The sequence below is a fragment of the Lissotriton helveticus genome, chromosome 6, assembly GCF_964261635.1.
Source record: "Lissotriton helveticus chromosome 6, aLisHel1.1, whole genome shotgun sequence".
NCBI classification, from domain to species: Eukaryota; Metazoa; Chordata; class Amphibia; order Caudata; family Salamandridae; genus Lissotriton; species Lissotriton helveticus.
The window spans coordinates 709,378-735,000 of record NC_136067.1 but is presented as its reverse complement, the minus strand read 5'-3'; the positions used below and the strand labels follow the sequence as shown (position 1 = coordinate 735,000).

At 46.4% G+C, this 25,623-nt stretch overlaps 1 long non-coding RNA gene across 1 annotated transcript in view; it reads left to right on the top strand.

The window, feature by feature from the left end:
• The window catches only part of LOC144761185 (uncharacterized), a 214,198-nt gene extending 192,817 nt beyond the window's left edge, over nucleotides 1-21,381 (top strand). Inside the window, exon 3 of the long non-coding RNA XR_013595612.1 lies at nucleotides 21,310-21,381. This is a non-coding gene — a long non-coding RNA (uncharacterized LOC144761185). The remainder of the gene's footprint in view (nucleotides 1-21,309) is intronic.
• Nucleotides 21,382-25,623: the final 4,242 nt, after the last annotated feature.

Sequence of the window (25,623 nt, the reverse complement as noted above, 5' to 3'; positions counted from 1 at the left end):
TCGGAGGTGAAAACTTTTTTGCGTTTTTGCTGACTTGCTTGTCTTTGAGGTGCTCTTTGGGGGGGTTCTGGGTGCTTGTGGGTGCGTTTTGGGGTCTGGGAGCACTGCTGGCACAGTCTAATTTTGATTGCATTTGTTTTTCAGGAAATCCATGGTGGAAAACGGGAGTTATGGCCTAGCTGCACAGCGCGTTTGGACAGAATTGAAAGAAGGCCAAAAAATATTGTATGAGATTTTCCATTTTTGCTTTTTGCCTGTTTGAGGGTGTTGTGCTTTTTTGCGGGTGGGTTGGCGGGTCTTGGGGCATTGCTGGGAAGGTCTAATACCGGATAAAAGTGGGTTGGACAAAATCCATGCTGAAAAGCCTTTTGGCATTTTTTTTAACTTAGGGTTCGTTAGGGTTAGCACTAGCAGCAGTATTCCATGTGTTTGGGGGTGTTCTAGATTTTTGCAACTGGGTTCTGGGGTTTTACAGCACTCATGGGAATGTGTAATCTTGGTTGCAACTAGTGGTTTGAAGAAAATCCATGGTGGGAAAGGGTGGATTTTGCCTAGTTAAAGAAAGCGTTTGCCACTATTCTTAACTTAGGGCTCGTTAGGGTTAGCAGTATTGTATTGCATGTGTTTGGGCGGGGGTTATAGATTTTTACAACTGGGTGGGGTCTTGGAAAACTTGTTGTAATGTATAATTTTGATTGCAAGTCGTTTGAACATAATCCATAGTGGGAAAGGGGGGTTTTGGGCATACTTTCTGAGTGTGTTTTGACATGATTTGAAATTAGGCCTCTGTGAGGTAGCAGCAGTAATTCTGCACGTTTTTGGGAGGGTAATGTGGGGTGTTCTAGATTTTGGGGATTGTCATCTCTGAAAGTGACAGTATAATTTTTGCACTACACAGCGTGCCTTACATATTTTGTTCTCCGAGGTGTCTTTAACACTTACTGTTGTATTTTTCCATCATCAATTACAGGCAGGCTTTTACCCTGTGCCATCGATTTACTACTCAGGCGTACAATTAGCGATCCGCAAATCCGCATCAGCCAGGCAGTGGACAGTGTGTCTGGTCACCAAGATTGATCGAAGGAGCATCCGATGGAATGAAGGAGTACCGCGAATAAGAGGAATGGCTGGATGCATCGACTTCACAAATTCAACGGGACAACTACAAAAAACAGTAACAGTATCCAAAATTCTCCTTATCTTTTAAATGATATTGTTGTGAACTTGAACTACGAGTGTGACTCTGACTGTGCATTTGTTTGATCTCTGCTTCAAATTCATCCCTCCCTCCAGCAATTAGATACATCTTTGCTATGTTTAACACTAATTTAATGTTCTAAGTGTTTATTCTCTCTGAGGGCAGAGAGGCAAGTCAAATTGCATAATGACTGCACCCCTGTACTGTCAACTTGTTTCTTCGTAGTTACTAGTAAGTTGCAGTAAGTAGTAGTACTACTTTTCAGTAACCTAACCATCCATTTACTACTTATGGCATGCATTAGTGCACTTCCTTTATGTCCCTTTCAAGATTTATCAATATCTTCTAATCCAAAGATTTGTTTCTCTTCATTTGTTGTTTGACTGTCCATGCTGTTTTTTTCCTCTCTACCAAACTTTCCCAAAAACTCCCATTCCCATCCAATTTTCAAACCCTAACCCTCTTCCCCCGGGCTGTGTGGTATTTCATTGAGGTGTGACTGACAACAACAATAAATTCCACACACTTGCTCGGGAGGATAAGGTCAAAGCAACCAGAAGTTCATGTGCGCCATCGTGGATTGATAAGAGCATCCTCCTCCTACACAACGTTAACAAGCAACAATGAAATGATTAATGCTTACCTTACGTTGGCACTGCTTAGGCTAGGGCACTGTTCTGTACTGTACTATCTATTGTACTGTTTCTAATGCTACACTCAGGCCACTCAATGTTTAATTTCCTCTTTTTTTCATATGGTGATACTGCCAGTGTGTACCACTACTGCTACCAGCACAACAATGATATTGCATCCGTCGAGGATTCAAGTCAACAACCAACCTTTTTTTTTGGTCAAAAACTTTTATTGAGCAACAAAATCAGGGTTACAGAGATGGGCCTACAACCTCACGGGCTGGCCGCTAAAATCAAGGCACAATGTGAGAAAAACACTTACGGCCACTCCGGTGGTCAGGCACAAATCGGATACAAAATGTCGCCCAAAGTATAAAACAAGATAAGGCATTTTTCTTTTATATACACACCGAAAAACAACAAACAACAAGAAAGGCGAATGCATAATAAACGGAGTCAGCCCAGGAGGAGGAGGGGAAACCCACTAATCAGGAGTATGAAATCATAATCAGTAGGACAAGGCAGGGTGGGGGGGACAGCGGGGAGGACAGGCAAATCAAAGGACAGTATACGAAATTTCAGGAACGCCAGCCTAGGGAGATAAGGTAACATCGGGGGTTTCAACCAATGGAGGAGCACAAATATCTCCGCGATAGGCGTTCCACTGACCCCAGATCTTCGTCCATGCCCTAGGTCTGCCCCTGGCTGTATAGACCGTCTTTTCGCGGAACATAGACCAGTCCATGTTTTCCTCCCACACAGAGGCAGTGGGGGGCCTGTACGAGCCCCAGAGTTGCGCAATGTCCCGCTTCGCAACCATATATCCCAGGGTCGCCCATCTGGTTTGGGCCACAGAATAGTCGGTAGGTTCCCACACGTTCAACAGGCATCTCCGGGCCTCAGGCACTAGGGCAATTCCAGTCACATCAGCCATCACCGCAAGCACCTCAGTCCAGTAGGCAGCCACCCTCGGGCACTCCCAGATAATGTGAAGAAATGTAGCACTCATCCCGCATCCACGCTTGCATAAACCATCCGGGGAAAAACCCATCACAACCAAACGAGGACCAGTAACATACACCCGGTGGAGGATCTTAAGCTGAACCAGATGGAGACGGGCAGGAATGGCGACCTCTTTCGGAGAAGATAGTGCCGACTGCCAATCCTCGTCATCCAATTCCAGCCCGTCGCCGACCCAAGCCTCCCTAAGTCGGACAAGCAAGTCAGCGCGATTATGAATCAGCTTCTTGTAAATCAAGGAGATAGTGCTATCGGGGAGGTGGCCATCCAGGATACGATCTTGGAGGGGGGAGGACTCGGGGATGGCGGCACCAGGAGTCAGAACAGAAGCAAGGGCATGGCGGACCTGCAAATATCTAAAAAATTCCCTATCACTCAAGTCATAATCGTTCCGAAGGGCCTCGAAGGACTTCACCGCTCCATTCGTACATACGTCACCCACTCTACATATTCCAATCATATCCCAGCGGTCAAAACCCTTCGACAGCCCAGACGCTCGGAGGCATAAAGCGGAGTCGCCAGTGTCATTCGATCCTCCCATCCCAGGCTTACATTCGCAGCGCGCCACACACTAACCGCAATCCTGGTCGGTCCCGTAAGATGGCGCCCAGCCGACCTGGAGTAAAGCGCTCTATTAAAGTCCCCTCCCGGCAGCTGGAGTCTATCCATTTCAAAGGCCGGATCCCGACCCGGGGAATACATTGAGTGGTTAATGGCAGACAGTTGTGTAGCCCAATAATATCTCCTGATATCAGGAAGTGCTATGCCCCCATCATACCAAGGGATGGTGAGATTCGCAAGGGCCATACGTGGACGCCCGTCCCAAATCAGTTGCCTTTGTAGACTCTCGACCTCTCCGAAATAGGTAGCGGGGATGTCATCATAGGAATTCTGGAGTGCATAAAGGAATCGCGGCAAGGACATCATCTTGAAAAGGGCGGCTCTGCCCAGCGGAGACAGAGGTAATTTACGCTAGCGAGCCACGTCCAGCCTCAGTCTAAGAAGCGGGGGAAGGAGATTACGTTCAAACCGGAGCGACGAATCCAGTGTAATAAAGACCCCCAGATATTTGAAGCCAGACTGAACAACCTGGATAGGAAATCTATTCGGCAACGGGGGCAGAACACCTGAGAGAACATATACACAGGACTTAGCCCAGTTAATAATCAAACCAGAATTTTTACCAAACGAGGTGAGAACGTCGAATAAAACATTTAAAGATTCACGCGGGGAAGTAAGGTAAAGAAGAATGTCGTCCGCGTAAAGCGAAACGCGGTCCTCAAAATCTGGGGACCAACGTATCCCCTTGAGTGAAGGTTCCCATCGAAGCCACGCAGCCAGCGGCTCTAACGCGAGAGCAAAAAGTAGCGGAGACAAGGGGCACCCCTGTCTGGTCCCCCTACCGAGGGAAAAGGGAACAGAAACTCGACCATTAACCACGACCTGCGCCAGGGGGTCGGTGTATAGCAGCTTCACCCATCCAATAAACCCCGGGCCAAAACCAAACTTCTCAAGAGCTGCCCAAAGATAGGGCCACTCTATCGTGTCAAAGGCCATCGAGGCGTCCAACGAAGCCAAAATGGCTGGCTCCGTCAGAAGCCCCGCCCTCGCAATGGCTCCGTGGAGGCGACGCAGATTAAGAGCTGTGTTACGGTGCGGGATAAATCCGGATTGGTCCGGATGAAACAAGTCACTAATGACCGTCAGGAGGCGAGTAGCCAAGAGCTTGGCAAGAACCTTGGGCTCAACATTCAACAGGGAGATGGGTCTATATGAAGAACAAAGATCCCGGGGTTTACCCTCTTTAGGAATAACAACGATCGTAGCCAGGCGCTGGTCATAGGGGAGAGTACCCCGCTCACGGGACTCCGAAAACATTGTTCGAAGATAGGGCGCAATCATATCAGGACGCAGTTTGTACAACTCGATTGGCAATCCATTCGGGCCCAAAGCCTTGCCCGAACGGAGAGAGCGAATGGCAGTCGCTATTTCGTCCGTAGAGAACGGGGCCTCCATAGAGACCCGCTCCAAATCGGAGAGGCAGGGCAAAGCTATATCACGCAGCAAGAGGCGAGAGTCGTCCGCATCCCGTTCAGACACAGGGGAATAAACCGCACGAAAGTAGTCCGCAAAACATTCCACTATTTCAACCGGGTCCGTCACTCTCACACCATTCGAAGTCTGAATCACCGGCACCACTCGATTCGCCCTCTCTTTCTTATCCAACCAAGCAAGCAATTTACCCGCTTTGTCCCCAACATCATACAAACGACCCTGTTGCTCCCGAAACATCATTTTAGCCGCATCTGTGACCAGAGACTTATAGGCAAACTGCTTCAGACCCAGGGCATGGAGTTTGTCAGGAGTAACAGTCGATTCCAGGTCAGCCTCCATCTCAAGAATTTCCATCTCAAGATCCACCACCTCCCGATTCCTTGCCTTTTTGGTTTCAGCAATGAGAGACAGGGCCTGCCCACGAATCACTGTCTTAAAAGCCTCCCATAGGGACACCGCAGAGGAGACGGACCCCTCGTTGTCTAGAAAATAATTGTCCAGGGACTTAATCAATAGACCACGGGTCTCAGGGGAGGTCAGGTACCAAGGGTTGATAGGAGCCACCCGGCCCGCCGCCTCCACCCCCACATCAAAGCAAAGCCAGAGCGGAGAATGGTCCGAGATGCCCCGGGGGAGGTGTCTAACCTCCCGGACAGCCGATGACTGTGCAGCTGGCATTAGGAAGTAATCCAGTCTAGACAGACTCCCATGGGCCCCAGAATGGAAAGTATATTGAAGCTGAGTGGGGTGCATAAGTCTCCAACAGTCCACCAAACCAAAAGTATCCAAAAAACCACCCAGCCATAGTTGGGCCGAAGGAGTGTCCCTAGGGGGGTAACGATCACTCAGACCGGAGAACACAGAGTTAAAGTCACCAGCCATGAAAAGAATACTATCAGGGAGGCCCAACAGCACTCGGCTCAAATCGGAGAAGGTAGAGGTCTGCAGGCCGGGGGGCACGTAGACGGCGAACAGAGAAAGGGTCCGGCCCTCATACCGTCCCACGAGAACGGCATAACGCCCCCGATCATCAAGGATCACATCATCTATCGCAAGGGGAAGGGAAGCCCGGACAAGTATGCCCACCCCCCTGGAACCCGTAGTAAACCCTGAGTGCGCGACAAGGCGATAGCCCCACCTATTCATTGCACGACAAGTATTGCCCACTAGATAGGTCTCCTGCAGAAAAACAATATCGGGAGACAAACGTCGCAGGCATCGCAACACCATCCCCTGTTTTATACGATCCCCCAGACCATTGACATTCCACGAAATAAACCTCAACCCGCTACCCCCCATCCCACAGAGTGATGCAGGAACCATCCCCCAATGAGCATGACATTGAAAATTCCATTAACAAGATAGAGTCGCCTTGAAAAAACAAAACACAAACCTCAAACACCCCACCAACCCACCCCCCAACATCCAAGAAAACACCCCCCACCCTGCACCCCTGCAGTAAGCTAATAAGCCACCCCAACATGCAGTGTGCCTGTCGCCCAAAAACCCCCGTTCTACAAAAAGACCCCGGAGGAGGAAAGGCCCTGTCCCACCCGCCACCCCGACAGAGATAAAGAGAGAAGAGAACACACAGAAAATAGAGGCACTTAAGTATGGAACCCCGGAAGAATTCACATGGCACGGAAACAGGGGCATAGACAATAAGTTCAGCTCCCTACACCACCCTCGGCACCACCCGGGTGTTCGGTGGGCTCAGTCCAATTAGGCCGGTCCGGCAGAGAGTCCAGCCAGTCATTTACGGAATCAGGCCGATCAAAGAAAAGGGTCCGTTCATTGTACTCAACTCGCAGCCTGGTAGGAAAAAGCATGGCGTATCGCAGTCCCAAGTCCCGGAGACGCTTCTTGACTCCACGGAAGCCCATACGCTGTCTCTGTACAAGCTGTGAGAAGTCTGGGTAAAAGTTCACCGTGGCATTTTCGAAGGCCACCGGGCCCTTAACTCGCGAGGCCTGCAGGATAGCGTCTCGGTCCCTATAATGAAAGAGTTTTGCAACAATGGTCCTCGGCGGGGCGCCCGGCTTGCCCTGGCCACCCGGAACACGATGGGCACGTTCCACCGCAAAGAATTTGCTCAATCCGGATGGAGAAAGGTAGTTCTGTATCAAGTCCTCAACCAGGAGATCAACAGAATGTGGGTCAGGATTTTCCGGAATGCCAACCACACGTACGTTGCAACGCCGTGCTCTGTTTTCAAAATCCTCCAAGCGCCGGGTCATGAAATCATTCACCTTTCTGAGGTTGCCAATCTCCGTCTGTATCTCCGAGACGTCGGCCGTGAGGCTAGATGACTTGAGATCCAATGACTTCACCTTCTCATGGGTTTTAGATAGGTCGGCCCGAATCAAGTTCACATCAATGGCCACAGTATCAATTTTGTGGGCCAGAGCTTCATACTGTTGGCCGATGGTTTCTCTCATGCCAGAAATGGCGCCCATGATGTCCTGCAGGGACGGCTCCGCCGAAGCCTCCAAAGGGTGCCCAACTGCTGAGGTTCCGTGAAAATCGTTACTGTGTTTTGGGCATTGCCGAATATGGACGAATGTGGTATCTACGAACCGTAAATGGCGAGCTCGGTAAGTGTACGCGTTTTCACTACACTACCTGGCTTGGTTCGCCTTATTCACGTGTTTCTACATCTGAACCCGTGGGTTCCATTTTAGATACGGCATCCATTTTGTTCCTTGCCCTCACGTAGTCAGTGAACAGGCAAGTGTCCGCACCATGAACCTTTAGTTCCCAAGACATACGGAAGACGCATATTCCTTTCATGCTCCTTTATGACCGGAGGAATGACACTGCAGAGGCAAATGGCTCAGCTTGAGGGTAATCGTGCCATAGCGGCCTATTGTTTCAGCCGTGTATGCGCTGGGATCAAGCTCTTTGATCCTATGATCATGTTTTCAATACTACCCCCACACTCTTTTCTTTATCCGTGCCTGACTTCCTAGCAGCTGTTCTTGTCTCTTTACTCTTGCTCATTTACATCTCAAGTGGAATGTGCCTAACGATGGGAAGATGTGCTTTTACAGTTGGGGACTGGTAATGTTACTGTGATTATGTTCCGGAGTTCTGAAAGCATGAAAGCGACCCTTTTTGAAGTTTATTGTGGGAACTGGGTTGTAACCTTTTGTTCACATGTTGTGCAATGGCAAAATCCTGTATAAAAGAGAGCGACTCACATATGCAAGTTGAAGCAGACTCGTAGAACCTACACGCTGTTGTACTTCTAGTGACTTTTGCCTCCCTGCAGTAATAAACTCTGATCTTTGACGCCGAAGGAAGCCTCCCGTGTCTCTGTCACTTGTGCGCCGAAACAGGTATCCCACGAAGGTTATAGGTGTTGTTCCCTGGCACCGCTGGGTCTTAAATAGCTCAGTCCTTCAGTTGGCGCCCAACGTGGGTCCTTAGTGGTTGTTGCAGCTTTTTTAAGCTTTGTTGTATGCATGGTTCCATTGCATTTGTGGTTCTTAGTTGTTGGTCCTTAGTTGTTATTTGACAATTGCAATTGCCAAAAACCGAGGGTTTTGTTTTTCACGAAGAATTAGTGTTTCGGTAACCCTTGAAGTTTGATACTAGGTTAGTGTGCACGATGCCTAGCCATAGTGGATTCCTTGGTTTTCTTAAATGTTGCAGCAAGGATTCCCGGTTGGAGGACTCGTGTCCGATACCTCCAGTTGGAACTCCGATATATGAGCTCTATAGTCGACATGGTGTGGGTCCTATTATTTATAATAAATATTGGGTCCGTTACACGAGAAAAGATGGTGTCCTTAGTTGGCCACCGCATGGAAGTTTTGAACTTGCGATTTTAGATAATCTTGAAGCTAAATTATTTAAAAAGAAAGCTAGGCTAGCTATGTTTGATTATTTTCGGTTATGGCGTAAAGAGGCCAAGCAGAAAGAAATCAAACAGCTTAAAAGGGATCGAAGAGAAGGTTTCGTTCCGATCATGCAAGTTGTACAACAATGCCAGCGAGATAAAGAAGAGAAAGAAATAGAAGTTTCCACTAGACTACATCACATGAGGATAGACAAATGTTATCCGGTCTTACCAACTAGTCTTGATAAGACAGAAGAGGATTCAAAGGAGGATCCCCTGTTAGCGTATTTGATGAAATCGCCACCTCCTTATGCACAGGGTGCTACAGCTCCTGTAGTTCCTCCAGTAGTCCCACCTGTCGTTCCTCCTGTTGTCCCTCCTGTTGTTACGGCGGCTGCTGGTCAGCCCGTTGTTAATCCTACGTTTGTCCCACCACTTGTTCCTATTCCTACTGCACCTTTGCCTGTACCCCCTCAGCCGCTAGTTTCTGCTGCTTCGACTGTTTCGTCTGTCTCTACTGTTCCTACGTTCACTTCTAATATTGTCGCCCCTGTTCTTTTTCCTACTTCTCCTTCTGTTCGTACCCGTATCCCTAATACTGTTGCTACGCTCTATTCACCACTATCTGGATCGATACTGCCGCCCAGCGTTTCTGAAACTTCTCAGAGACGAAGTCAAATCCCTGGTGGAAGGGAGAGAGAGACGTTAGTGACAATGGCACATAGGTGGATAAGACATCCTGTTAATTACCCTCCACGAGTGGTCTTCGACATGTTTTCTCAGTTTAATGAGCCTACACAGAGATTCGTGTTCGAAGAAATGTGTAACTTTTTGAGGGAGAAATGGTATAATGATGATTTAGATACCGTACCGCCCGATATGATTGAACTTCAGAGTCAATTTTCGAATGGTATGATTGTAGGTGGAGATGTACGACGTGCCTTAGAGCGATTGTTAGCCCATAGGTCAACAGTGCCTTCTCGAGTGTCGTTTGATGACGACTATGAGAATTGGAAAGCGGCTCCTGGTCAGTATCCTATGAGAGAGGTTCCGCCAGTATGGATGCCAGGTGATCCTGGTGCTGCCCCTCCGATCCCTCCACATTTCCAAAGAGTTTGGATACACCTCCCATGGAAGCGATCAGAAGTCTTACAAGTCAAACAGTCCTTGCCTGATCCACGCAAGAATCCGGCGGGTTACTACAAGGAGTTGTCTCAATTGGTAGATGCGACCATTATGAACCTTGCCGACATCGACATGCTGTTCGGTAATGTTGTACCACAGCCAGTTTGGGCAAAAATTCGTCAGGAAAATCATGCGAATGAGTTAGGCGGTGATTGGGCTGCAATAATAGCGGCTGATGGTCGACAAGTTGGTGGGGCTAAGCCTGAGCAGGTAATTTCAGACCTGCCCCAGAGAATAATTACGCTCATGAAAACGCTTATGCCGGCTATGAGAGTAAACTGGGATAAATTATCAGCTTGTAAGCAAAAGAAAGACGAGAGTGTCTCCGATTTCTTCACTAGGTTCGAAGAGGCATTTGTCGATCATAGCGGTCAGGATATGGGCACTGAGAGAGGCCAACGTTTATTTGTCGATAAATTCGTATTAAATTTGTTGCCAGAACTATGCACCAAATTGAAAAATTCAGAAAGTGCATGGGCTGTCTCAACCACTGCACAAATATTAGCAACGGCTCAATATTATGAGAATAGGGAGAAAGAAGAAAGTGATCGCGTAGATAAGAAAACGAAAGAGCTCAAAACGAAGGTTTTGTTGCAACAAGCGTATCCTCCACGTTCGAATCAAAATGAGTCGCAACAACAATATAGACCACAATCACAGTCCTCCAGAACACAGCCACGTTCTGACTCCTTTGACTATAGATCTACACTTGGGTATAATGAGTGTGCGTATTGTAGAAGGGAAGGTCACATAAAATACGACTGTCCCGCTTTGCGTGACCGTCTTAATGGTGTATCGCCACGAGGAAGCCGTGGTGGTCCTCAGCAGGCATCTCGAGGTAGAGGCCGCGGTACTATTCACAACCAGAATGATCACCCCCAGAATTCACCAGATACGAATAATTGTTTTGACCAGCGAAATGCGGGGTCAGTTAGATCTACACAATATCATGTGGACGATTACTACGTTGAACATGAGACTGTTGCAAACGATCATTACTAGGACAGCCACCGACAAAGAGAGGGAGTAGTATCAGTCCCGGTTGATCAGAGTGGGCCTTACGTCGCAGTAGCTACTTCTGGCGTAGTTGAGCCTTTTCTGTTAGACACTGGTGCGACGAAAAGTTCCATCATGCATTCGAAACTCCCTGGCGCACCTTTGTCTGGCTTAACAAATGTTTCCGTTGGATTCTCTGGCGCCCCTGTTAGCAATCCTGTTTCCAGCCCTTTGCCACTTACGATTGGCCCTCGTGAGCTGGAGGCTCCATTGATTCTATCTACTGGTTGTGGTGAGAATCTTTTGGGCTTGGATTTGTTAAAACGGTTATATGCGACTTTGTATTGCTCCCCTGAAGGAGTGGAGCTTACATTAGGTCGGAGAGTAATCTCTCCTATGTACTTATCGATCGATAAACTCCCACCGGAATTGAGCTCCCTTCCTGCGTCTCTATGGGCCACAGGTCCAAATGACGTGGGTCTCTTGGACATCCCACCTTATATGATCAAGCTGAAACCAAATGTGCGACTGCCACGTATACCACAGTATCGTATCTCCATTGAGGGAGAACGAGCGCTATTAGCGATTGTACACGATCTGATCAAAAAGGATGTCGTTGAAGAAACTCGAGGAAATCTGTGTAATAGTCCTGTACTACCAATTTTAAAACGCACTGATCCATCTAAACCTCCTGTGTACCGTTTCATAATCGATTTGAGAGAGGTGAATAAAATCGTGATTCCACAATTCCCCGTGGTCCCTGATATCACGGCTTTGCTGACCCTGATTCCAGCTTCTGCCTCCTGGTTCACGGTGATCGACCTAAAGAATGCTTTCTTTAGTATCCCGATCGCTGAGGAAAGCAGAGACCTATTCGGATTTTCATTAGGTGGTCGCAGTTTCAGACTAAAACGCGCACCACAAGGCTATTGTGAAAGTCCGTCGATCTATAGCCAGGCACTCAAAAGCCAACTGGATGCATTTGTGTTACCGATGGGTGCGGCTTTGATTCAATACGTTGATGACCTACTAGTGGCAGCTGATACGGAGGCTCTTTGCAAAACGGCTACAGTATCACTATTGCGCTACCTACATGACTTACACCACAAGGTGTCACCTTCCAAGCTGCAATATTGTTGCCAAGAAGTAACCTACTTAGGTCACTTATTATCAAAAGAAGGGAGAAGGTTGACCCCAGAGAGAATTGCAGCGATTTCTCGAATGACTGTGCCTAAAACTCAGAGAGATGTACGTGCCTTTCTAGGTATTAAGTCATACTGCAGACAATGGATCCCAAATTTTTCACTATTGGCGAAACCATTGTTAGCCCTCACGTGCAAGGATGTTCCGACTCCTTTGCCATGGACTGAAGAGTGTCAGAAAAGTTTCTCTGAATTACGTGATGCGTTGTGTTCGGCTCCTGTGTTAGGTACTCCTGATTACGGTAAGCCGTTTACACTGTACGTTCACGAAAGGGATGGTTGTGCGTTGAGTGTTCTGGCGCAACAATTTGGTGACAAACAGCGCCCATGCGCATATTTTTCTTCGACCTTAGACCCAGTAGCCAGAGCTTTGCCGAGTTGCTTAAGAGCAACAGCGGCAGCCGCGGCGTCCCTTCGACAGTCCGCAGGTCTGGTCATGGATAATATGCTTACGGTGATGGTTCCGCATGCAGTTGACACTCTCTTGAACCGAACGAAAACTCAATATTTGACGAGCGCAAGGTTGTCTGGGTATGAGTTGACGTTACTGGCTAGTCACATACGCATCAAACGATGTAATGTGTTGAACCCAGCAACATTGTTGCCAATCAACATGGAGTCAAGTGGGGAAGCACCACATGACTGTTATCTGAGAACTGAGGAGGAAACAAAGGGTCGTATTGACCTGAAAGATACTCCATTGGTATATCCCGATGGTACTTTGTATGTGGATGGTTCCTGTTTTAAGTTGCCGAATGGTGATGTGACGACTGCGTATGCTGTAGTGACATTGAGTACGGTTGTAGAAACTGCAAGATTGAGTCAGAATTCGGCTCAGGCTGCTGAGCTGATCGCATTGACAAGAGCGTGTGTGTTGTCCAGAGGAAAACGGGTGAATGTGTTTACCGACAGCCAGTATGCTTTTGGTGTGGCACACAGTTTTGGGCGATTGTGGAGAGAAAGAGGATTCTTAACGTCGCATGGCACGAAGATTCAGCATGGTCAGCTTGTGAACGACCTTCTAGATGCACTTACATTGCCTAAACAGGTGGCAATAATCAAATGTAGTGCGCATCGGAAAGTGACGTATGATGTTGGTCGTGGTAATGCGTTTGCGGACGAGATTGCTAAGGAGACAGCTAAAGATCTGACAAATCGAATGTATGTTACGAGTTCAGTGAGATGGCCAACGGAGACTAGTATGTGTGAAGACACAGTTGAAAGTGTGAAGGGAATACAGAATGAGGCCACTGAGACGGAAAAGACTAAATGGAAAGAGAGCACAGGGAAGTTGGATGAAAATGGATGTTGGGTTGATTTGTCAGAAAAGCAGAGATGGATGTTACCGGATGCATATGTGCTCGCTGTTGTTACAATGGCTCATGGTCCAGCACACAAAAGCGCAAAAGGCATATGCAAGTTGTTGTCTCCTGTATGGAAGAATGATGGTATCACTAAATGTGCAGAGAGAGTGGTTAAGAATTGTATGGTGTGTTTGATGTATAATCCCGGTAAGGGCACTCCCACTCCACCTGGTCATTTTGCCCCTCCTACATGCCCTTTCGAAGTTATCCAGTTGGACTTCATCCATATGGAGAGATGCAACAATTTGAAATATGTTTTGGTTGTAGTATGTGCCTTCTCCAGATGGATTGAGGCTTACCCCCTTAAGGATAACACTGCCCTATCCACAGCAAAAATTCTGCTCAAAGAGTATTTCCCCAGATACGGCATGCCTCGGACTGTATGGTCGGACAACGGAAGTGAGTTTGTGGGAAGTGTGATGAAGAGTGTGTGTCGTGGCTTAGGTATAGTGCAGAAATTTCATAGTGCTAATCATCCTCAGTCAGCGGGTTTGGTGGAAGGATACAATGGCACCCTGAAACTGAAACTTGCAAAAATTCAGGCAACAACTGGTTTATCATGGCCAGATGCTTTGCCTCTAGCTCTCTTATCGACCAGGGCAACTGTGCACTCTCGAGTAGGGCTTAGCCCATATGAGATTGTGTTCGGCCGTCCTGCTAATATTTGGGGAGTCCCGAGACCTAAAGAACGTGATAGAATTGAATATCCCATGCTGATTGATTATCTCCATGATCTGACTGCTAAATTGAGTTTGATTCATCAACAGGTCTTTGAGGCCCTGCCGTCACAGACAGAGGGTCCTGGTCATCGGCTGCAACCAGGGGACTGGGTCCTCACCCGTAACTTCGGACGAAAACGAAACCTTGAGCCGAGGTTTGTGGGACCCTTCCAGGTGCTACTGGCAACAAGGACGGCGGTTCGGCTGGAGGGACGGAAGCATTGGGTGCATGCCACGCACACCAAGAAAGTCCCGCTTCCTTTGCCGGCGGATACTTGGATAATAAAGGGTTTTTCCTCGTCCGAGACCGACGCCCCACAACGTTTTGTCCCGTTCAGCGAAGCTCAGCCCATATCTGACACCCTTGTTGATTCCCCCCAAACAATTTCCTATCCCTCTACTTTGAAAACTTCAAGTGCTGAACAATTGTCTGAACAATCGAACACTCATTTTCCATCCAATTCACTGTTTGAAGATCAGACACGCCCTGGGAGCAGCCGATACTTTTTTCGCCCACGCACAAAAGACTAATAAAAATAATTTTTTATTTTTGGATCCCGCAGTAACTCTGAACATTGTGGACATTTTATATGGTGTACCTTTTTCCTTTTTCGTGCAGCCGAGAACCTTATAATAAATTGAATGTTCAATTTATCTAGAACCTATCATCCGGGTTGGCCGTAGGGCCGTGCGGGTACTTTCTTCTGGTTAGCAGTTATCAACACTAGGTCGGTTTCTTTTGTCAATTTCTGGGAACTCCTGGGAATTGATGATCGCTACACAGAACGAAGTGCGTCAAGAACGTCGCGGACGGTCGTTAGAGGATGGAATTTTCTAAGCTGTCGAAAAGAGAGAAAATGCCGGCGCAAAGATCTGCATTAGATAAGGTGTTGCGTACAAAATGTTTCTTGCTACAGGTTTTCATGTTGTTCCTAACTGTTTCCATGTTGCTGGTGGGTGGAGTATATTATGGTTTTCAATCATTACTGCCTTCTGCCTTACCCACCTCTCTTTCTTATGATCTAAATTTCGTCTCTACTGTTTCTCCACATTCTTTTCACATACTGCCCCAACATGAGCAAGTCAGACGTGCGGAATTTAGAAACAATTCTTTTGTGCAACTTTTGCACCAGCATCAGATGGTGGTAAATACTACAAATTGTTGGGTGTGTGGACTAATGCCACACACCATGGACAGGGGTATCCCGTATTTTGTGCTTCCGTACAGTCCCCAAGGGTCAGTTCGGGCATTCCAAATCATGTTCCATAGTGCACTAGATTCCTACCCCCACCGAGAGCCACGCTCAGCAAGCTCTGGTCCTGGTCCATACCATAAACCTCTGGCGACGGCGATTGCTGATCTAGATAGAGACATTTTCGATACCTCACTTATCCCAGAGGAGGAAGTGCAGGCCTATAAGTACCTTAGTGAGGCTGAGTATAGTATATCAGTGGGTGATAGGCAGCTTAAAAGCTCATCTCCAATCTGGATTGTACCTCACCTAGGCCACTTTTGTCTGCAAGGTCGTGGCCGAAATCCAAGAGCCCAGCTTGGGAAGAGCGCTTGTGTGGATAATTATGTTCTACCAATGCTCTCTTCCCCTGTCTTCTTAACTGCCAAGGGTACCTATTTTGTATGTTATGATCAAGCATATACGTGGTTACCTCATGATTTCTCGGGTATCTGCTATATTGCAAATCTCTTGCCTCCGACCTTCACTGTTGCCTCAGATTATCACAGAGCCAGAGTTGAGAGAGGTGTTATTAGCAAAGAAGATACTGCCGGTCAAGAAGCAGGAGACTTCTTTAAGGGTTTCCTACCGTTTTGGGGCCCTATGGTTAATAGCAGAAATCTGAGACAGTTAACCCGTGTAGTAGAGTCAACTGCTAACATAACCGCAAGTGCCCTTGGTAATTTGACCGCAGAGCTCCAAGCGGATAGGCTTATGACGTTACAGAACCGTATGGTTCTCGACATTGTTCTAGCAGATAGAGGAGGTGTGTGTAAGGTCATCCATTCGAGTTGCTGCATATTCATACCTGATAACGCTCCAACGGTTTATCAAGCCATCTCCAAGTTGCACAAAATCTCGGAGTCCATACACGTGGACGAGGGAGATTGGAAGCTTCTAGGATGGTTTTGGGGCCTGATGTCGACCTGGGGTTGGAAGATTCTGATAATTATAGGGGTTGTTGTGACGTTCCTGTTCACGTGTTGTCTTTGTGTACAGTGTGGTCCTGCCTTATGTGGCCTTTGTGCTACAACGTGTATAAGAAGGCCGACTGTTTCCAGAGAGGCATTGATGGATAGAATAATGTTCCAGCAACACCTGAACGATCTGATGAATATCGAGATCGATTCTGATTTCGACTAGTGCTTGCCTACATGAGGGCAAAAGGAGCGTCTGAGGTTCCGTGAAAATCGTTACGGTGTTTTGGGCATTGCCGAATATGGACGAATGTGGTATCTACGAACCGTAAATGGCGAGCTCGGTAAGTGTACGCGTTTTCACTACACTACCTGGCTTGGTTCGCCTTATTCACGTGTTTCTACATCTGAACCCGTGGGTTCCATTTTAGATACGGCATCCATTTTGTTCCTTGCCCTCACGTAGTCAGTGAACAGGCAAGTGTCCGCACCATGAACCTTTAGTTCCCAAGACATACGGAAGACGCATATTCCTTTCATGCTCCTTTATGACAGGAGGAATGACACTGCAGAGGCAAATGGCTCAGCTTGAGGGTAATCGTGCCATAGCGGCCTATTGTTTCAGCCGTGTATGCGCTGGGATCAAGCTCTTTGATCCTATGATCATGTTTTCAATACTACCCCCACACTCTTTTCTTTATCCGTGCCTGACTTCCTAGCAGCTGTTCTTGTCTCTTTACTCTTGCTCATTTACAACTCAAGTGGAATGTGCCTAACGATGGGAAGATGTGCTTTTACAGTTGGGGACTGGTAATGTTACTGTGATTATGTTCCGGAGTTCTGAAAGCATGAAAGCGACCCTTTTTGAAGTTTATTGTGGGAACTGGGTTGTAACCTTTTGTTCACATGTTGTGCAATGGCAAAATCCTGTATAAAAGAGAGCGACTCACATATGCAAGTTGAAGCAGACTCGTAGAACCTACACGCTGTTGTACTTCTAGTGACTTTTGCCTCCCTGCAGTAATAAACTCTGATCTTTGACGCCGAAGGAAGCCTCCCGTGTCTCTGTCACTTGTGCGCCGAAACAGGTATCCCACGAAGGTTATAGGTGTTGTTCCCTGGCACCGCTGGGTCTTAAATAGCTCAGTCCTTCACTGCACTCGGGCCAGGCAAGGCGGCTCCAGGGGACCCCTTCGATTGTGTGTACCGGTCCATGATGTTAGACTGGACCGGGCCCCCGCGAAGGGGCGTCTTGGTCTTCCGCCTCTCTTGGTCCCCTCTGCCAGCCATGATGGAGACCGCGTCCCCGAGGGACCCACGCGACCTGGTGAAAATGGCCGCAGGGGAACAGGGCGCCGGAGCCAAAAATCAGCAGCGAGGGCACATCGAGGTGTGAACCAGTCTGGAGGGATGCGAAGCAGGCAAAAGGCGCAACAGCAACCTCGCGCCGCTGGACCCAACAACGGCCAGACACCTCTGCCGGAAGACGTAGTCTGAGGCAAAATCGAAACCGAAAGTTATGAGGGGGACCCACAAGTCGAATCCCCCTGCCGCTGTTGTTCAACTCAGACACGGCAACAGAGCCTCACCAAGACCCGGGCGCACCACCAGGGCGGGCCCCGAAAGTTCGAGTCGACGTATCTTCGGTGCCCCTGGCCCAATTCGAGATCCAAAAACGGCATTAAGATCAGCCCAGGTTCCTCTACAAGAGTCCTCGTAATTAATCAGGATATGTTCAGGATATCATGCCGGGAGTGGCGGGGGTCCGGAGAGCGCTGTGCTCACGCGGCCATCACGGATGCCCGCCAAGCTCCTCCTCCAACAACCAACCTTATTCACCAACCGTGATTCGCAAATCACAGGTAAGATAAGCATATTGGGGAGGTAGTAGAATAATGGGCTAGGACTAAGTTTGGAGGAGAGCAGAGACTAACAGTACTACTAGTAAAGTACAGTAGTAGGGCTACTGAATTGACTAACTCGGTTACTTACATTTTGGTACATTTAGGACAAGATGTTTCATTCATGCTGGTAAGTTTGAAAAACCAAACGTCCAGTAACCACCGCCAACCCCCACACAAAATAATATGAGCGCATATACTGTGTTTTTGAATGAAAAATATAATTATTGAGAAATATAAATTATGGATGTTGTTGTCGTCACAAAAATAGAATTACCCCAACTCACCCCCCTCCCTAACCAAACCAATGTCCAAAAATCAAAAAGTACCCTTTCCCAAAAACCCAATTCCCACCCCCCAACAGTCTTTAAAAAAGGGACAAGGGACAGTCACTTCCTCCGGTGGAATTTAGAGAGCTGGTGCTGCACGTCCCGCAGCTCTTTGCGGAGGTCCCGGACCTGGCGCTCCAGGTAGTCCACTCGCTTTCGGAGGCGGCGCTGGCGTACCATCCAGGCTCGGGGGGGGGCAGCTGTTGTTTTTGCTGCTGTGCGGCGGCGGCGGGAGGCTGTCGGGCCACAGCTCCGTTTGGCTGGAGGCTTGTGGCTGGTGGACCCGGGGGCAGTGGAGGAGGTTGTTGTAGTTTCCTCCTCATGCTCCCGATCCCACAACCGTCGATACTCGACACAAATAGCCTCCAGCTTACGGGCCCTGGCCCGGACAGCCATCTCCTTACGGGTGAGCTTTTTGGGAGTAGCATCTATGAAAAAAGAAAGAAAAATACTGTAGCCAATAGTCTTTAACATAAAGTCAAAATAATTCAACAGAAAGTTGACACTCAGTAACACCAGCATCAGTAACACCAGCAAGTAGCAAACGCAGTATAAAATTTTTAAGATAAAGGACCAGTTTTTTTTTTATTGTCGTTCCACAACTGGCGCCTCCCGTATGTGACGTTATTTATAATTTCTAACCACTATTTTGATGGTGCCCCAGATAGGAGGAAGAACCTAAACCTCCAATTAGGACCAAGATCCAAACATAATTGATACAGCAGGTATCTGTGCACACGTCGCCTTTTACAGAGTAAATGCTGTTGGTAATCAAACAACACAACCAGACAAACAATGTGGAAGTAGTCTTGATAGAAGTTTTTCTTCAATTCAGATTTTATCCACCACGCCCAGCCAACACGTGTTTCGTCAGGGCTAGTAGCCCGCGACTTCATCAGGACTCCCGCGGGCAGCGGTTCCAAAGCTATTGCCACAATGGCTAGGTGCTCTCAGCCGGTTCTAATTCCGACCCGGCTACCGGGTACTGTCGAGGTTCTAGCTGATTCGTCTCAGCCGTCCGTGTGATGGTTAATACCAAAGATGCGACACACCATAGGAGTATCCGTGTGAGCGGCAGGTTAAGACGTACTGCTTTCCAGCGTCTCCGCGTGTAAATGCGGAAGTCATTTACAGTTTACACGCGGAGACGCTGTAAAGCTGAGACGGCTGAGACGAATCAGCGAGAACTTCCACAGTACCCGGTAGCCGGGTCGGAATTGGAAGCGGTTGAGAGCACCTAGCCATTGTGGCAATAGCTTTGGAACCGCTGCCCGCGGGAGCCCTGATGAAGTCGTGGGCTACTAGCCCTGACGAAACACGTGTTGGCTGGGCGTGGTGGATAAAATCTGAATTGAAGAAAAATGTCTATCAAGACTACTTCCACATTGTTTGTCTATTGGTTGTGTTGTTTGATTACCTACAGCATTTACTCTGTAAAAGGCGACGTGTGCACAGATACCTGTTGTAACAGTATAACATTTTGGCATGTATCTTTCCGCTGTCTTTGTAAGCCTGTGACATTACTGGGAGTTTCAGTAATTCCACTAGCAGCACTATGGGGGACTCACTACTACATACATAGTCAGAGAGTACTAAAAAAAGGCCATTTTTTACTTTTTTTTCTCTTGGGTTGCAAAAGAAATCACTGGTACGTGAACTTGTGCTCGCCTCCATAATGGCAGCTCACTCTGCTTTCACCCAAGAAATACAGACACAGGCCATGATGATGCAGACTCGCAGTACTTTAAGCAGTACATGCAAGTGGGGATCTGAATGTCTTACTTTTCTATAGGGGTGGCACTGCCACTGGCCATACTTCTTCCACTCAGCGTCTGCTCTACTACATCATACACCTCTGCTATCGACGAGGAGGATAAAGAAGATAACATCCAGGCTTCGAAAGTACGTCTGTGATTCTTCTTGATGTCTCAAATGTACCAAAATTTATTTTTGTCAAAAACCAACTAACACCCTTTTCATTATATTTTGGAAAGCGCTGTCTTCTTATGTTGAATTGCATTCAACAAAACCATTCTTTACAGTCATAAATATTAAGACTCGCTCGTCCTTCGTTTCACCCTTCTTTAACTTTTCGTTCTTCACATCCCTAAACTTCATCTGATATGACTTGGCTTCACAAATCACAATGAAAATTTGCCAGCTGAGTTGAAGTGAAATAGAGGGGGCCATTGGTTACCAGAGAAGTACCGCAGCTAATGCTATTAAAAGTCAAGGTTGACTGTCTTCTACGTGATAGTCCAAAAAGTAGTTCTAAATTAGTAAATGTTCTTGACAGTACAGTGTACTTATACTAGTGTACTGTGTACTACTGTACAGTACATCATACACTCCTTTGCGAGGCTACTCAAAACAATTTGCTGAGTCTTCCCCCCCAGCTCCTCCTGTTGGCGCCGCCCCATCCTGAGTGGACCCCTCCGCACTGCTGGCCCCGGCACTGGTTGTCATCTGTGCCGCGTCAGATGTTGTGACGTCTAGGAAAAACATGTCATATTTTCAGATGCCATACACAACCCCCTATTTTGTCTCGTAACGGAAGAAAATGTTACATAACACATTTTTTTATTACTGGGATTGAAAAAAAGTAACGGTTTTGGGGAGGGTGTTAACCTTCTATATGCTTATTCCATTAAATGCTACACTTGTTCTTATGACAACTGATGAATGCTTGCTTAACGGGCACCATTTTTCCTATTACAGAAAGAAGATTCCATTGCCCTTCTGCCAGACAATTCTCCAACTACTAGTAAGTCATCACCAGCAGTACTGTGTTTTAATTTCTTAATTGAAAATAAAACTTTAAAACTAACAAACACTGTGCGGTTTTTGTTTACGAGTGAGTGAGCGGAAAGGTTTGAACTACTGCACTTGGCAGTCATGTTTCAGTGACTCCGATAGGACTGGGAGGTAGTCTTCTTCTGTTCTTCTGGGTCGTAAAAATCATTGGTCAGACATTCTAGATAGTCGGTCAGGGGATTGGGGGTTCAACTTCTGTTCGGACTGAGGTATGTCGAAAGACGAACTGCACATATCATCTTGTCCATACTTCTTTGTGTGCAGAATAGTTCCTGAACCACTAGCGGTATGGGATGTGCTCCTCTCAAATTAAAAAGGACACTGCTACCTTTTACTTGGTGTAAACAATTACATTTTGTTGTTGCAAATTGTCAAAGCACTTACATTAAGAAGACTGGAATAGACAGCAAGGGCAACCCAGAGGACTACACTCAGTGCCTAGAGCTATTGCTGTGTCAGAGTTTTGTTTCACACCGTTTGCCGAATGGGCAAGCTTAGCTACCTACACAGACCGACTCATAATTGTAAATAGTAGTAGCACAGAGAGTGATGGTAGAGGCAGGATAAGAATGTAGAAGGTAGTCTACATTAGAAGAAGATCCAAGGCTATTTTGTAAAACATGGAATTATTAGGAACCAGTTTATAATAAATAGGGGCTGTAAAAGTTAGGGAAGTATAAGTATTAAGATAACAATAAGACAACTTACTGGGGCCAGCAGAGGAGCCTGGAAGGGCTGCTCCTGTCCAACTTCTGCCACCGGAGTCTCTGTCGCCGCCGTCGCCTTGCCCCTGGGAGTTGCTGCTGGTGATCATGAAATAAAGAAACACAACATGGATGATTGTTTTTTGGGAAATATTTGATTTCTTTGTACTCATTCTAAAATTATGTCGGGGAAACAAATTAACATCACTTGCATCTGATCTGGTCAACTAAGAGGATAGTAGTACTGTAGTGTAGTTCCTATTATCCCAAAAGGCTCCGCGCATTGGAATAATACCTTCAATAGTATAGACCTAGGGCAGAGGTTAACTAGGTCTTCTACTGACGATATTAGACTTAAAGTTTTGTGTTTGCCAGCTAGCTCAGAGTTCACTAGAAACTTTCTCGAATAGACAAGGAGGATGTTAACCTCCCTGGATAGACAAGAAGGGATTTAGTTTCTGACAACCATAGAACATGACAACTTTGCTCTCCCCTAATCAAGAGTGTATCTCTAGAGTCGTGTGAAAACAAAAGACAACTTATTTTACTCAGTCAGTTCAGTGCATTCTTAGTTTCACCAGATTGTAGAGAAAAGGAAGAGACGGGCGTGTTCAATAAAAGATGTTATTTATTGATCAGTCTCTTTTCTCGTACAAGAGAAAATGGATTGCTATTATTGCAATACTTATAGTTAGGTAAAGTGCATACAGTAAAAACAGAATTATAAAATAATACTGTAAAAGCATTGATATGGTTTCTGAGCCATATGATACTTTAAAATGGATAAAATAGATACATACATATATACATTGACTAATCATACTCAACTGGTGCTTCTAACTACGCTATGACCTAATCAGATAACGCGCTTCTGTGCCGTGGTGTGGCTAATCAGATAACGGGTTTTTGCGCTTGTAGAATGGCAGCTAGTTAACTATTAACCAGACAAGGGTCAGGAATAGGGGGATCAATACAGTACCCATAGGAAATACATCACACCCACTCCACGTAATCTATGTCCATATTTACAAATCTAGGCATAGTAAAAAACTAGTAGTGCATGTGTATACCGTACCACCACCAAAATACAATCATATGTATTTCAAAAACTGGAAATGTGAAATACACGAAAAGATGAGTATAGTTACTATATGCAGACAAGCAGTATAATAATGCAAAATATGTTACGCATATTTCTAAATTAGCATGAATAAAAGCGAAAATTACACATGAAATGGCTCCTAGTACAGAAGAAAAAATGCGAGACCATTCCATCACAAAGCATAAATTACTTAAGAACATGCTAGTGGGTAGCTAAAGTCTCTAGAGTATCTAATAATAGAAATTTAGTTCTCTAAGAATAGGTCTACCTTAAGCAGAAGATAAGTGTCCCAAAAAGTAGTAAATATTTTTGGATAGGAAAAGGGTTCCCGCTGTCTGTAAAAACTGGTGAGAAAAAATATTTCATATCGCTTTATTTTCAAAGTTGAAGGCCAAATTCATGGTGTGGGGAACGCCGCGTGCTAGTTTGCTCAAAGTCATTCTTTCTGCTCTGGTGAAAACATCATATCATTGAGACTTTCGAAAAAACTGTCAACTGCTTCTTGCGAAAGTTCCATTAACTCGGAAAAAGTTGTTACCTTGCATTCGTGAGCATGATTGCCTTCATTGATGGTTTGATCAGCATAGCTGACAGAAGGTCGTACCTGATCGATGCTGCTTTCATCTTGTACTTCACTACCCCTCAATCGTAGTGGTGAAGTCTCCACGAATGCCGTCATCAGGATTGGTAGCCGCTGGGGACAGCACAATGCATGAGCCGTTACCGGACCCAACAATGTATCCGCGTCCATTGGCACATCCGATTGTAGTGTCAGACAGGTGTCCAACACGCATTCTTCGCCGCATAGCAAGCACCTTAATACAGGCATAACACAACGTTGCCACAAGGGTCTAAAAGATAGAAACCAAGTCATGTTCAGGTCTCTTAGCCGGGCTAGTCCAAGGACTTTAGTTATGCGGTCCCTGTAGCGTATGGCTAGGATCGTTTCTTCCATTGTCGCTGGTGTCTTGTTTGTGACATGGTTTGCCATAGCGAAGTAACAGGATCAAAAATAGTATGCCTGCCACTAGTCCCAAAAGGAGAGGAAGTCCGCCAAAGATGGAATGGACAAAATCAGGAAAAATACCCAGGATGGCTTTGAATGGGGTCAAAGCTCCTGAAAACACTGTCTTAAATACACTTGAGACACCACTGGTATCAGAAATATTTAAGATTTCGTTCAGTATTTCTGCGAAATGTATGGGGGAATTGGTTGATAACAGTGAATGAATCTCTGCCGTTGTCCTTGCAACTTGGAGATCATACGTTTCTTTTGATGACGTTAACCGGGTCGGCGTCTGTAGGAGCACTGTCTTCATTCTGCTTAAAGTATCAATTCGAATAGAACTAATTTTCAAGCTGGGCCATAACCTTGCCTCCCTGTCTGGAATGTCGTTAGGGAACAACGTTCGTTTACAGCACATGACCTTCGTAGTCACAGTTATGAGATAAGGTTTTCCGGGCAGCAAACTACAACATCTGCGATCTACTATTAGAATTTAACTCCCGTTAGAGAGTCTCCTAAAGAATGGTTCTATTTGTGTTGCAGGTGTGCCTAGCTGATGACATGAAAGGTTGTTTGAAGTCCCTTCACAGGCTCCATGCAAATTAATACCCTGACACAGGAGTGTACCGCTTAGTGACCTCGCACAGTTATTGCCACTAAGAAACACACTCTGGCCTTTATTACTGACATATGCGTGTGTATAGGGTAAGTTCCATGTTGACTTAATGTACCCTTTACCCAACCTTTCATACTGGCCTGCCTGTATATATTTTTGGCAGTATTGAAACCGGAAAGTTGTTATCGGAATATTAATTATCCCATGTATTATCCATTCAATGACAGGTCGTTCTGACATTGTTAATGGTAATCTCTCAAGTTTCTCAATGCTCAGGATTGTATAATCAGCACCCTTCTGTGCCATACTGATTTGTTTATCAGTAAGGTTAAAGATATTAAATAATGACGTTGTGTTGATTAAACGCCAAGGCACATAGCCTGAACGCAGATTTTGTAACGTCCAGCCAAGCTGTACAATAGAGCCCAATTGGGACTGACCGTGTTGCAACATCAGTAAGTCCTGCGATATTACATCGATTGCTGACGACACAATGCTGTCCAGAGAATATATTCTGGAAGACAGAGTCATTAACCCATTGTCCACAACAGAAAGTGAGTTTTCCAAATTAATACGGTCAATTTCCCGTATTTTCTCTGCTGTCTCAATTTGAGTTTCTTTCCAGGCTTCGTTATAAGCTGCATATATAGAGGCCGCTATGAAACGTTTTTGACGCTGTTTGCGTGGTGCCATGATGAAATCACGCAAGTCAGCACCCTCTTTAAGTAAAGTTAGGTGTTGCTTAATTTCTGCCAGTGTGGACGTTTGTAGCCATTGAAGGCAGAGCTTG